This window comes from Corvus moneduloides, chromosome 3 (genome assembly GCF_009650955.1).
Source record: "Corvus moneduloides isolate bCorMon1 chromosome 3, bCorMon1.pri, whole genome shotgun sequence".
Taxonomy (NCBI): domain Eukaryota; kingdom Metazoa; phylum Chordata; class Aves; order Passeriformes; family Corvidae; genus Corvus; species Corvus moneduloides.
Window position 1 is genome coordinate 28,390,673 of NC_045478.1, and position 14,853 is coordinate 28,405,525.

A 14,853-nucleotide genomic window follows, 5' to 3' on the forward strand; every position below is an offset into this window, starting at 1 on the left:
AGAAACAAACTTAAATCTGCACTTTTATTTTCTTCTCTTTTTTTCTGAAACTGCCAATGGATTGTATCTTTTCTTGGCTGAAAAACATTTTCTTTAATTCCAGAAAGCAAAATTAAGTATTGTGACTGCTTCCAAAATATTGTACAAGACATGGTATTAGACACTACAGATATAGCTCATTTTCCATTATAAAGTATTTCTAGAACATAAGCCAGAATGAAGCTAGAAGGCAAGGAATCTGGAAATCTGGAGAGAAAGGTGTCAAGAGATGGCCAGGAGACACTCAAGGAAATATGAAGCAGAAAAACAAGAAAACAGATGACAGGATCAACCAAAGTAACAAACAAACAAAAAATATAAAGGAGAAGAAGGGCAAAAGTTCATGTCATGCTTCATCAATCTTCAACAACAAATTATCAGGAAGGACATGAGAAATCAAGGGAACAAATCTGAAGACTACACTAAGGTGGAGAATAAGAAGGGACATCAGAGAGGAAGAACAGAATTGTTTCTGAATGGGAGCTAAAAGAGAAATGGGCAAAGATAGACCATCTCACTGATTAGGCACACTTTGAAATCTAAACTTTAAATATTAATTTTGTCATCTACCTGAATACATAACAGCCTCTTCTTAGGGACTTTATATATCAAGGTTTAAAAATAAAAACTAAATGGATAAATAAACTCCATATAAATGGAGAGTTTAAGCACAGGCTACAAGTCAAATGCCAGTGTAGTACTTCCTAGGGTATTCTAAAAAGTCCAAAACATCTAAATCAAACAAGGTCAAACAATACACACAGTAAGTGTCCTACTTTAAAAATACTTCTACAATTGAAATTACACAGGCAGACATGAAAGGAATTTTCAATAAAATTGTTTTATTTCAACTACTGTAGGGAAAACAAAGTCACGTTACATTTGAATCCATGCATCTACCTACCAGTATTTTAGGGAAGTGCAGGAAAAAACCATCATTCTTTAATAAAACCAAAAAAACATCAACGACTTGCTAATAGAAAATACTATTTGAATGGCATATTGGTAAGCAAAAATTCAGATTTTCAAACATTAACATACAAATAAAGTGACATGGGATAATAACAGGCTTACTATTTTTTCTGCATTCTTTTCTAGCTTTTCTGCCTAGAAATTGATGCTGCCACCATGAACACTCCAGTGACTTAGCCCGCATTAATCAAAGGATGTGTGTTGCTTTATTTCAGAAGATGCATGCTGCTATAGAAAACATCTCTACCAATTAAAACTCCTGCACACAAATTAAAGGCTAGGCTATCATTATGATATGAAGACAGATTCCAGTATCTGCAAACAAAAAATGGAGCAATTATTCATGTAGTTAACTGAAAATCTAGAAATAATGTAACTTCTCATAAGTGGCTGTCTGGCTATCTGCCAAAAGAAAATGGAAAATATGCAGATTTACCTTTGTGATCTATACTATATTTTGGGTATTGGCTATTGTCCTCTATTAAACTTCTCTCTCTCATGCCATATGATAAGTCATTTCACAGAGACAAATTCTATGAATTTGAAAATAAATGCTTCAGGAGAAATTACGATGGTTTTATTAAAGAAGAAGCATCTGAGAAAGTTTTATGTAACAAGTCCATAGAAACATTTCACTAACAATCAGATCAGTAGCAGTGCAGAACAGGTTAAACGAAAGACATCATGGAACTGAAGCAGACTTTCTACTTGTGTGTCAGCAGCTCTAACAATTGTATGCCATGGGATCAGCATAAAACATGCTGTGAAAACCCCAAATTAAAGAGAAATATAAAAACAATAGAGATATGTTCTAAAACTGACATGTTTAAGGAAAAATTAACTTAACCCTGGATTTTAAAGATGTTTAAGTTCTTAATTCATCCTGAAATTAAGCATTCAGATGAGCAGGTATCTTTTGAAGCCACATCTTTAATGCTTACAAATATAAGGCCAAGACTGGATCATGAAGTTCTCTACAGACAAGTACAGCACTATATCCAACATTATGAAACCTGCCCATGATTCACAGCACTGTGCCAACATATTCTCATTTGCAGGATGAAAGGTCTTCTGAGGTTCAGATTCCACTAAATATGCTTTGATCTAGAAATACACCATTAGGAAACCAGTGGGAATTAGACAAGAAAAATGCATGACTTTTCAGTGAACATGGAATAATCCATCCCCTGATTTTCCTTGCCTGTTTTTCCTATTATGCAAAATCCCAACCAAAAAATGGCATCTGAGCAATGAACATACCCCTACAAGACTCTTCAGTACTATAGTTTAAAGAAAGGAGAGGCCCAGTCTTATTATGTTTATATTCTTATTACAGTATTTATTGGGTTTGCATGTCCAGGTTTGGGTAGTGGGGGGCTACAGGGATGGCTTGTGTGAGAAGCTGCCAGAAGCTTCCTCCCTGTCCAGCAGAGCCAATCCCAGCTGGCTCTAGCAAACATTACCAGCTTTCATTTCAGGACCAGTTTATACACTGTTTTTCCTATTAAACCTTCAATAATAAGAGACAAAGTTTAAAGAAACACTCTTATTTGTAAAAGTTGTTTTCTAACATGATACTGACGAACCAATGCAGTTTACAGGTGCTATCATGGAGGACCACCACATGACAAGAGCAAAGGTATTTCTCCTTGAGGATCTTCAAGAAGAGTGATGAGGGGCGGCTCAGCAGGCAGATCTTAGCTGGGAGATGACATCTCAATAACAGATGATGAACGACTGGGTGGGTGGCAGCACATAGAAAATGCTATGAAGAGATCTGAAGAGAAAAACATAACCTGCTTGTTGTAGGAAAAAAAAGATAAAGATCACGGGTCAAACTTTTAAGTAAGGACGATTAGAAGTGTTTTGAAGGGATACAAATCAGGCAGATATAAGCTGACATCCTGAGAGAAGGTTGTAGAAGCAACAAGAGAGGCAAATGTGAAAAATTAGCTGGATAGATAGACTAGATAAATAGATAGACCAATCTTTCACTGCTCACTTGTATGCTTGTTGCAAGCAAAAGAGAAGACAACCTGATACCCCTGGCTGTGGGTATCACCCTGAATTGTATTCCCTAGACAGAACCTGAGATCAAACTCATCCTTAAATATTCATCTTGCGTTGCCTTTTGCACTACAAGCAGGAGCTATTCCTAATTTTAGAAAGCTTCTCCCTTATATGAATTGTCATAAATACAGATGGTTAAAAATTAAACTTTTCCTTAGCAGAATGTCATTATATTTATTCTATTAATAAAGTCACTGGCTTTATTTGTAGTTCAGGAACATTTTACAAATGCTTTACTCCTTCACCTGCTAGCAGATGTATATCTTCAATACACCTAAGAAAGACAAATAGACATGATGAAGAAATGATCCTTTTTCTTTCTTTTCTTCAAAGCTCCATCGTTCTGTATGAAAAGCTAGTAGTGTAGGTATAACTCTACAATCTTAATGATGAATCAGCCCTAAAAGTATTTTATAGAACATAAAGTATTGTGGGCACAGTACCAGTGAAATTCTGAAGTGCATTACATCATTCCTTATTTTGCTGGGACATGCTTTCTACTGTATATTCAGGATTTGTTCTACATGCAAAAGGTCGTCAAACACAATGGCATTTCTGTTTCATAAATAGAAGTATTCTTTACTAAAGCATCCAGTCTTCTGATGTACTTCTACTAGGCAGTCAAATCTTTGACCTAGGGCGGCCTTAAATAATGCCAGTAATTTTGTGTAAGGATTGTTAAGCTATATAAGTAAACTCAGCTGCTCATTTTGCATGAATTCATACTGAACTGAAGGAGGATATATGAGTTTATCTGTTCCAGCTAAATTAATTTTGAATTCAAGATTCAACTGGAAAATAAACTAAGAGGGTAATGATTTTTGGGGGGGGGTTGTTTGTTTGGGTTTTTTTTGTTTGTTTGTTTAGACATATTTATTTGTAATAATTGTGTTAGAATTGTAATTGCAAAGAAATAAGCTGAAGGAAGCATTGGTAAACATCTTAATAGACTACTCTTGCTATTAGCTAGGTGAGATGTTAAGTAAATTACAAAACCAATAATATCAACCTTATAGCTGTCAAATATAGCAAATGTTATGAATTATTCTGCACTGTGTTGTGTTTGGCATAGTCCAAAACTGATTAAGTAATGAGTAATGCAGAAGAAAGAAAAGGACGTCACAGTAGATATTAGTCCCTTAATCAGAAGAAGAGTCTGCAGTGGCAGGAGGCATAAAATAAACTAGGCATAATAACAGTTACTTCTCAAGAGAGCCAAAACAATCATGGCACAAAAACTGGCTGTCAATCTACACAGAAATATCTTCTGTATTTTTGTTATTTTTCCTTCTAATTCAAATATGCTGCTTTTTTTCTTTTTTCATTGTATGCAATGATAGTGAATGAATAAATGACATAAAAATTCAAAGATCTAGGGTTGCCTTAAGAGTGGTCTTGAAAAAAGTACTTCTTCTAAATCTTCAAAAGATCAGTACAATTCTTATGGAGATTATTATATTCTTGGTTTGCTCCTATTATTCCTACTATAAAAGCAGCACTGCTGAGCAGTGCACTGGATGCTCACTCTGCAGAGCTTTCTGCTTGCTCTCTGTGGATCACAAGTTTCACCATCAGTCTCTAGTTCACACACATTAGATTCTGATTACTCTCTGTTACTACCCTCAAAACATGCTCACTTCGCCTAAGTGTCTCCACATATATCACTTAAATCCTGCTAAGGATCATGATGCCTGATTTTCTACTCTACTGAATACCAGATGCTCTAAAAAAAGATAGGAGGTATTTGCACTCCCAGTGCTACCTTATTTCCAGCAAAAACCAGGACAACCCCACTGAAGGCTGACATTTGGCAGCCACCTGTATTATACACTTCCAGAAGTCCCTAAGCAAAATCTAAATGATTCCAAATATTCCAATATATGTTTTCTGTACAGTCTGCATTTTATTGATACCATATAGACAGATTGCGCTATCTTAACACCAGTGCTACTGAAAATAGCCAAGGCAGCTGGAATGCCAATACAAAATGTGACAATGTGGCATAGAAGTGAAGAACGGCAAGATACGTTACTTAACAGGATGCTCCTACTAATAAATCTGTTGTCTCATCACTGCCTTTTTAACCTTCTGTTATAAAATACACTCCTCTAATCTCTACTTTTACTTCAAAAGAAACCCTCACAATATTTAGACAAGTATTTGTCACATGAGATATTCATTGTCCATGTTACCTATAACTTGGCTTCATGGAAAAGCTGATACAGAGATATTTTGATTCAGAGAGCTCCATTTTAATATACCATTTCATCTCCAGAGAGTCAGGGAGTATTTGACAGATTCTAAAAACTGCAGTTTCAGGCAGTATAATTATCACACTCTCACTAGAACCACGAGAACCAACCTCACATGACAACATAGGTATAAATAAAACTAAGAATAGTCCAATCCTCAAAGAAGAGTCACATGACTAAGCATTGTACGAGTCTTTGTGTACCAACCCGAGGGTAAGCTGAAAGAGTGAATTTTAGCAGCAGTTTCAGGCACAGACTATGCTTTGAAGATGGTTTCTCAGAGTGTCTAGGATCTTAGCAGATACATAAGGGTAACTAAATTTATTTTGAAAGGAGTACGTGTACAATCAGTATTTCATACAATGATGTTATTCTCCAAACAAAAAACAAAAAACCAAAGCAGTTATAACACCAGCACAAAGCACCGACTATCACAGTCTCAGCACAAAGGGGATGAATAAGCAGATTAAAGTCCACTACATCTGTGTACACAGATCTAACAAGCATCTCACGGTATCATAAGCATCATAATAACAGCCATAAATAAACTATCTGTCTGGGCAACCTACAGCTCTGGTCGCACGAATCGCTTTCCAATTCTCATGATCATACAAAGAAATATAATGTAACTACTGTATGCCTTCTCCTTCCCAATGGCAGTAGGTCTACACTTCACTGAAAAAGCATTTACTTACGTTTATTGTGATAAGGTTAAAATAAATTTCACTGCTATTTTTATGTATTCCTCAGCAACTAATTTGTCTTGATTAACTGATGACGAAATCTTTATACTGTTATTTTAGAAACATTTCTTATAAACATCAATATGGCATTTTTTATAATGAATATAGGCATCGTTAAATACAATAATGTATTTTAACATCTTTTCACTGTCCAATGCAATCCAATGCTGAAGCATATTAGGTTATTAAAACTTCAAAATGTTTATTATCCTTGAAAAATTATTAATCTTATCACCTCAGGCATATATAATATTATGTAAGTCACAGAAATATGTTATCTCTCTGATTTTAAATTAATTCTTTAGGTTTTATCAGTAAATCTTTACACCTACCGCTGAAGTATACAACCAAAATGGCCTTCATTTGTTTGAGCATATTCTTAACTGATAGCAGGAGTTCTGAGGAAACACTAACACAAAAAAAATATACAGGACCTTAAAGTAAATGTCAAAGTAAAACGAGCAAAGTAACTGGTGGGTCATTTACTAACAAGGAGAAAATACCCTGGAAGAATTAAATGCAGGTACACGCCACAATGAAGATAAAAAGACATCAAAACACAATGACAGGAGATAGGAAAATCCTAGGACTTTTCAGTGAATTAAAGAAATAGAGATGACAGCCATATGGTCATTATTAACAAACATCAGCACTCAAACATGCTCAGAGGAATACTTCTAAAGCCAGCTTTAAATGTAATCCCTTCAACCCGAATTACAGAAATTCACTATTGAGGTTCTCCATTTTTTAACAACATGAAACACTGACACAATTAATGAATAAAGCATCTACCACCTCAAATGGAAGCCATTTTTGAAGACATATGTTTTCACAGTACTCATTACATGCTTATCAGGGCACAGCTGCAAGGCAACTTGCTGCAAAAACCAGGAGGCAGACGAGGCAGCAGAAAGGCATGCGAGGGAGGACAGCAATAGAATATAGCACACATGGGGAGGAGAAAGCCCTGAAAGGGGAGCACAGCCAATGGGCTGGCAACCTGCAGCATGTCCCCCTGCCACTTCTCTACAGCATTCATTTTCCAGCTTCAACATGCTTTTGGCTCCCTTCCCATTCCTATAGAATGGACTGTAGAATACAATAGACTGTTCCAGTTGGAAGGGACCTACAATGCTCACCTTGTCCAACTGTCTGACCACTTCAGGCTCGACCAAAAGCTAAAACATATTATGAAGGATAATTTGCTAATGCCTCTCACTGACAGGCTTAGGGAACCAACCTCCTCTCTCTCTAAGAAGCCTGTTCCAGTGCCTGACCAACAACCCTCTGGGTGAAGAAATGCTTCCAGATGTCTGGGCTCAGCCTCCCCTGGCACAGCTTTGAACCACTCCCACAAGTCCTGTCACTGGATATTGAAAGAGATCCTGATCAAGTTGTCCCACTCTCTTCTGACTTGTACAAGCTACCCCCTCATGTTTCACCCTTCCAACTTGTTTGACACTAAAAAGATTGGTGAGGAGCAGAAGGGAGTGGCAGCCTGTGAAAAAGTCACAAGCACGTATGGATATGATGGATGATTTTGAAATGATGTTTTAGTGGTTGTAATGAAGGAGGTATTCTCATTTCCCAAGTTGATTTACACTCAGTGCAATCACGGCAATGGTATGAAACACTCTATGAGAGCTGCTAACAACTCGTGAAAGAGCATGTATTTAATTATTAAAATAAATTCTAATAGATAATTTGTAGATTTATATATCTAGAAAATAAGTACCTAATTTAACAACTGCTCTATTAATTTTCACTACTTAAAAGGAGCAAAGTATCTCTGAAATACCACTATTAAGGTAACCAGAGGACATATGGGAGACAGGCATAAAGCCACTTGCAAGGCAACAGACATTTTTTGACCTCTAATTTATAACATTAAATAGTCTCATTTTGTTATGATCATTGGCACAATGGAAAGCCCACGCTGCTCTTATTCTGCAGATTCTTTCCTCTTTCTGCTGCGTTACACTCACACAGATGCACACATCTCTGGTGAACCAGCTCCTCTTGAGATTCTCAGCAGCTAAAAAGCATCTGAGCTATCACTGATCAGGAAGAGTCCTGGACTAAATTTTCTAGGATGCTGTCAAGTTGTTTTTATATATGCCACAATGGGATTTCATCATGTTGCAATTAACCAGGAATTCATTTAAAATTACTTAAAACTTACAGAAGAAAGATCATATTTCACCAAGTACCAATTTATTTCATTGACATAAAATTCTCCTAAGACTGCCCCCAATCCCCATAATTTTTGACTGATGTTCACAATACAACATTTTCCTCTACAGATACTCAAATGAAAATACAGATGCCCAACCATCTTTTTAATGTGTTCACAATGACATAAACAGAGTGCACAGCTGGGAAAAAAGCCCACTAAGCTGACCAGCACACACACAATGTTTGCAGAATTCATTTACTGAACTGCTCTTCAAGCTGCCCTGAGGGGGCTGAACACAAGGAATCAAACGTGCAGAACTAAGAAGGAATAACCGAATGAAATGACAGAAGCTTGAACTATGGGAAGATATTTGCAAAAATGCTACCACTGGAGAATGAGTATTTCCCCAAATCAGCAGTGGCACAGAGTAACCAGGGAAACACATTGTGCAGTTTCCATCACCTGGTATTTTCAACATCCATCTGGACAGAGAGATCTTATAACAACACACCTGATTCAATTAAAGGCATGGCAATATAGAGCATGTGACTTTTCAAAGAGCCTTTTTTTTGTAATTCAACATATTATTAATATTTTATGCTGCTGAGACATTTTTATTTAGACAAAGTTTGCATTGGGCTTGCTTTAATATAATACATTGCATGTACTTTCACTGGACTGGAAATAAGTTAAAGTTGGTTTACACATCTTTGATAAACCAACACATTCATAAAATATGCACTCGAGAAATATCAACCTGAAACATTAATGTATGTGAAGATAGTCAGATAGCTTTTTCACAGGGAAAGAACGCAGAACTTGGTAGAAATTTGGAACATCTAAGAATTCAGTAAAAAGCCAAACAATAAAATAGTATCTTTGGGTGCCCATTTAGAGAGGCAAAGTAACTTTTAACAGCTTAATAGGCTAAAGTAACAGTGGCACCCCAACTTTCTGTAGCAACACAATGCTTGAGGGAACTGAGCCTCTCACATCCCCAGCTCCTGAGCCACCCCACAGGAGTTCCCCTACAGACAGTCCTCTGTTGAATTACCTCCACTGCTTACTTTGTAATGCTACAAGTATCCTGGAAGTTAATTAGAATTTCCTTGAAAATCACAAATGCATATTTACAACATACAAAAACACTTTCCCTGGAAAAATTATTAAAATATAGTGAAACGAGTACAATTCCTTCCTGAGTGGCAGAGGATGTAACACAGGGAAAAAAAAGCAATCAAAAACCAAAAGTATTTCTCCCTGTGCACAGTAATAAATGCAGTTTAAAGTCGTCATGGAAACTTAATAAAGGCAAATGGATTTGAGTATAAACAACTAACAGCAACACAGGTATGAAAGGTTTACAAGTTAGTTTTTTCTCACAAAAATCTAAAAGTAGTATTTATTTTTCATATATTTTCTGAAGCTATTATTATTTTGCACTTAATCAGTGAAGGAGTGTGGCAAGAACTATTCAGCGCTCTTTGGCTGTGTTAGATAAAATAGTGAAGTAGTAGCCTGTTTAAGGGTTTCAGGCTCCAATAATGCTATTGCCAAACCTAGAACAGGGTCTTGCTGTTGGCTCTGCAGGAATTAGCAGCTTTACAAATTTCTACACCCCTACGAATGCAAAACAATCACAAGACAATGCCCAGAAGTCTACATGGCTTAAGCTATCCACCCCAGCAGTCTTTATCTTCTGAAAACATTACAGCATTCATTTACTTATTTTTTAGTCGTGGTCAAAGGTCTATACATTTCATAGCTAAGACTGAAACAGTGTGGATTAACTCTTCATAGTTGCTGAAGTTTAGAGAGGCAAAAGTAAGCATAGAAGCAATTGCTGTTCTTCTAATTAATCACCACAATTACAGCATAGGATACAGAAATCATGGAATAGAGTCCACTTCCTTAAATGCAGGCTGCCTTATTTTGTCTAAGCTTTGGTTAAATAGGTCTGCAAGTGACTGTGCTAGAATAGGTATCTTAAGTCTCTCTAGTCGGAGGAAGAAGCAGCAGATGCAATGGAGTATGTGCAAAGATGGGCAGTCCACACAAGTGAGACAACCCTCTTTTTCTATTCATTCTATTCTTGCTGCGTAGAATGAGACAGAAACTGATCCACTCAATTTCCATGCCCACTGCTCCCTGATGAGCACTCAAGAAACTAATGCTAAATACACCACAGGATAGAATTCCAGGGTATGAGAGCAGTGGTAATTATCCTCAATGCAATTTTTCTGAGCATTTATGTATGAGTGCATTAACATTGACAGAAAGCTTTCAGACTGAGGAGGGAAGGGCCCCAGGTTGGAGTCAGGCAGTGCTAGGAGAAGAGGCGAACTTGGTTGCCATTTCGGACTTAGGAGGTTTCTAGGCAGACAGTTTCATTCATTGAGTAGCTCCCTCATCAGTCTGCAGGGATACACATATATACAACTACAAATTCTGAGTAGATGCTACTTTGGAACAGCAAAAGGTGTTAATGTCTTCTGATGAAGTCATTGCACAGCATTATACAGTTTCCCTCTAAAGGAAGGAAGAATACACAAAGAATATGGTATGAAATGCATTTTGGGGAAGAGCCAAAATGTTGAATCCGTTCCAAAAATCCTGAAAATTGGTATTTTTTTATTCCTCAAAAGCTTTTGTACTAAAAAAGTGCAACACTGAAATGAATGTATAAAGAAAAAGAGATCAGCAAAGAGACAAAAAGACTAGAGGTCTTTCTTGGGTAGAACTATGAAATCATGCCATCATATAGAGATATACTTAAAATTAAGATGGATTCCCTATAGATTAGACATCCCGCTACCTCAAACTCATACCACTGAATGTCAGAATAATAAAAAACAACCATCTATCTCTTGTTCTAACAAGGACCTCTACTGTATTACAAGAACTATACTTTTACTAGAACTATTGTATTACTGGAACTATAGACTATATGTAGGTAATTTAAGTTTTATTAAAGGTAGCTCTGATTTAAACATGTCCTCTGGCAACAGTCAATCTGAAGTAAATCCCCAAAACAACACAGACCTCGTAGACATTTCTTTTAAATATCTCTGAGATTGTGCAAGTCAGCTAGAGCTACAAGGAAATTTCTATTAAAACTGCAACATATTTAAGTAAGTGATAAAGAATTTCTTTTGAAACTGTTCTGACTCACACTTGACCACAAAAAATTCTCCGAACAAATCACTTCCAGATCTACTCTTAGTTTTCTGTATGTTTATTTTACATTAAGTCTTCAAGGAATGTTAAATGACAGCTCAATCATATACTATCCATGCTTAGCTCATACATAAACATTCTGCTGTCTCATTCAAAAAAGGATTTCCTTGCCATTCTGTTAACACAAAAAGCCATCAGTACAACTGGTCAGTGTTATCTACAACAAAAAAAGCACCAGACACCAAACAACTTGACCAACATATGCTGGAACGAAGTGTTGTACCAGTGCATCACTGCTCTCCATGTGATAACAGCAGGGTTTCATGATGGATCCCACTGAAACTGAAGTCCAGATAAACAGTACCCTCACCCCAGTGGGAAAATTTATCATGGAATATTTTTTATCTTTTTGCAATGTGATAATTTACAACACTATGCATTGACATTAAGACAGAAAATATAAAGCAGTCACAAAAAAAAAAACAACCCAACAAAACGACCATGCTACAGTTCTAACACAGGTTGATTTCTCAACTCCCAACTTTAAACGATTGTCAAAAGACTACAATACTTATCACTAGTTGATATCTCTACTAATTACCTAAAATATGTCAAACCATATTGTTTTGCCTGGGTTACAGATTCATGTCATCCCTGAGGGATTCATATCCTCTTAGTCAGAAGGAAAGCAAGTATTTGTGGCTCTTTTGGCACTAAGTAATTACCCAAAACTGCAGCTCGCTGAACAACAGGTTGATTGAAAGAAACAAGATTACTACATCAACAAAATCTGTTTTCTGTATTAAAAATATTAAATCTCTGGGAAGAAAAAATGGAGAGCTCATCTCTTCACACTGATTAACTGGGACAACTAGCTTCTACATTAAGTAATCAAAAAAGGAATGAACAGACTGTCTAATCTGAAATGCACATTTGGTATCCTTCCACCACAGAAGTGAGTAATTGCCCAAGATTCCCTGTGATCACCAGTCACCTTCAGCCTTTCAAGCACCTTTATCTTACCAGACAAAGTTTCACAACTGAGCTGTCACAACTTAGGGACAAACAGCACCTTTTAGATTCTTTTTCATGACTGACTGCAACTATTCAAATTCGTGAACTTAATCTCATACAGAGCCTCAGCAGAATAAACCCTATATATCAAACTCTTCGACTAATCAGATCAATAGAAATATTTAAGTAAATTAATGTAATTTTTCCAAAACGCATTGCATAATGAAGAAATACCTGTTAAAGAGTTTGGAAAGTTAGTAAACCTCACAACAGTTTAATAGCACCACTGGCCTGAGAACGCAGCTGATTTCAATGTTTAAATTCAGGTGAAGTGGGAAGATGATGTCTCAGAGGGACAGACTCAATGTTTGTGTACATTATGTGGTGCCATTCATGTTATACTAGTTCTAGATTCTGTACCTGATTTGAGGCTCAATATTCATGTTATAAAGATAAATGTGTTGGAAATACCAGTACTGTTTCTTTATGTAGATCACAAGACAGCAGCAATGTGATTAATATCAAGATGCTTCCAGTTGACTACTCAGGGAACAATCTTTTTCCTTAGAGAAATCTAGTTACTATAATTTCTTTAATTCAACTATCAATTCTTAAGGGTCCATCAACAAGCCACCAGTATTTCTCACAAACCTGTAACTCTTAGTAGAAGATCGATACGCAATTTCTCTCATCTTGTGACAAGCTCAGGTCCTTCCCATTCTTATCCCATAAAACTCTGAAAAATGACATCTTTATTTTAATCAATCTTTACAATGATAAACATTCACAGGGTAATTTGTTCTGAGTAGGATGCCTGCATGTTGTGTGAAAAGCAGATTGGCTCTGAGGCATTTCCTCTTCGAACTAGTAGGATTTACAAGATTTAAATAACATAAAGCAGTCTTGTGCAACATATTGAAGTCAAACCTGAGCACTGTCTTAGTGTATCAGTGACATTAAGAAGTGCAAAGAAAAAATATGGTATATTTAGAGTTAGTTGGAGAGACTGAATTACATATATTCATACACTTGTTGAATGTGCCAACAACAAGCAATAGGTCTCAGCAGTATGTACAATCTGCCTTTAGAAAACCTGAGTTAATAGAAGCAGACACTGAGAATCTTTACTTGAAGAGTCAGTGACTGGCTTGATATTTTAGAAAAACTCATGGATGCTTTTCCTTATGGATTATATTTGAATAAACTTTTTCATCCCCAAAATGCTAGTTAACATATGATTATAAAGCAATTTTCACTTCTGTCATGACCACTGCTATATTTTCCAATTAAACTGCATTTTATGTACTGGAATATATGCCATTTGCATTATCTTTCATGTTAACAAAATTGTATAATGACATAAACTTCTGTAAAGTCTATCCCACGTTCATTACTAAGTTTACCAAAATAAGCAGCAATGAATGGTTAAGGCTTGAGAAGTATCCCCTGTATACTGAGATAAAAGCCTGCCCTAAGGTTTCCTGGTCTTAAAATGCTGCTGGAGAGTGGGCCAACTGGGCAAACAGGCCTCCCAAGGCTGCAGGCAGCTCCCAGGGTCGGGCCATCCTACCCTGGGAGAGATGCCTGCAGGGTACATCCAGCCCAAAGACAGGGAACACTCATTTTTGGAAAGCTGAGTAAAAAGCACTAATATTTGTTCAAATAAGGAGATGAAATCCTAAAGAAGCTACAAAGTTTCCTTGTAATTTTGAATTCTACAAGGTCAAAGATTGCAAACCTATACTTTTCTAGCTGAACCTGCTTTATACAAATCTGTTGGCCAGTTCTGAGAATAAGTAGACCCAGCTGCACCTAGAGAAATTTAGAAAGTACAAGGGTCTCATTGAATCCTCATGACTCAAAAGGAGAGACCACAACCTGATTATACAAACCACTGTAACAGATCATAGAGTTCTTATTTAGACACTGAATTGACAATGTTTAGATATTGTATTAGCAATAAATCTAAACACAATCATCGTGTCTTATTTGTCATACATGTCTGAGAACCTCCTCTCAACTACTCTGCCATATTAAAACTGATGCAGAGCCTTTCAGGCATATCAAGCACAGCAGTTTGGCCAAGTCCACTAGAAGAAAGTATATGTATTCAAACGAACTAGAAATGGACATCTCATACAAGTTTTACAAGCAAACAACGGCAAACCCACGCAGGAGGGGAGGGATTGGGCTCAACAAGACAGTATTGGAAAGATGAAGATAAAATAGCGCTGAGAGAAAGAGAATGCAAGGGATCTGTAAAAGATGGAAAAGGAAAGGATGTAATATGTAAAGTGTCTGACTGCTGCCCAAAGTGCGTGCGTGCCAGGGATTCCACATAGAAAAAGGCAAAGATAGAAATCAAGCAAAATACGACCGTAGCAGTCAATAGTCAATTCAAGGACAGAAT

General features: G+C 36.6%; 1 protein-coding gene across 15 annotated transcripts in view; it reads right to left on the reverse strand.

The window, feature by feature from the left end:
- KHDRBS2 (KH RNA binding domain containing, signal transduction associated 2) overlaps nucleotides 1-14,853 on the reverse strand; it is a 339,817-nt gene that overhangs the window by 291,595 nt on the left and 33,369 nt on the right. The window contains exon 2 of one of the 15 annotated variants that reach the window (XR_004239393.1): nucleotides 2,562-2,776. The exons of the other annotated variants lie outside the window; for them this stretch is intronic. The gene's annotated coding sequence lies outside the window, so the exon portion shown is untranslated. The remainder of the gene's footprint in view (nucleotides 1-2,561; nucleotides 2,777-14,853) is intronic. 15 annotated transcript variants of the gene reach the window in all.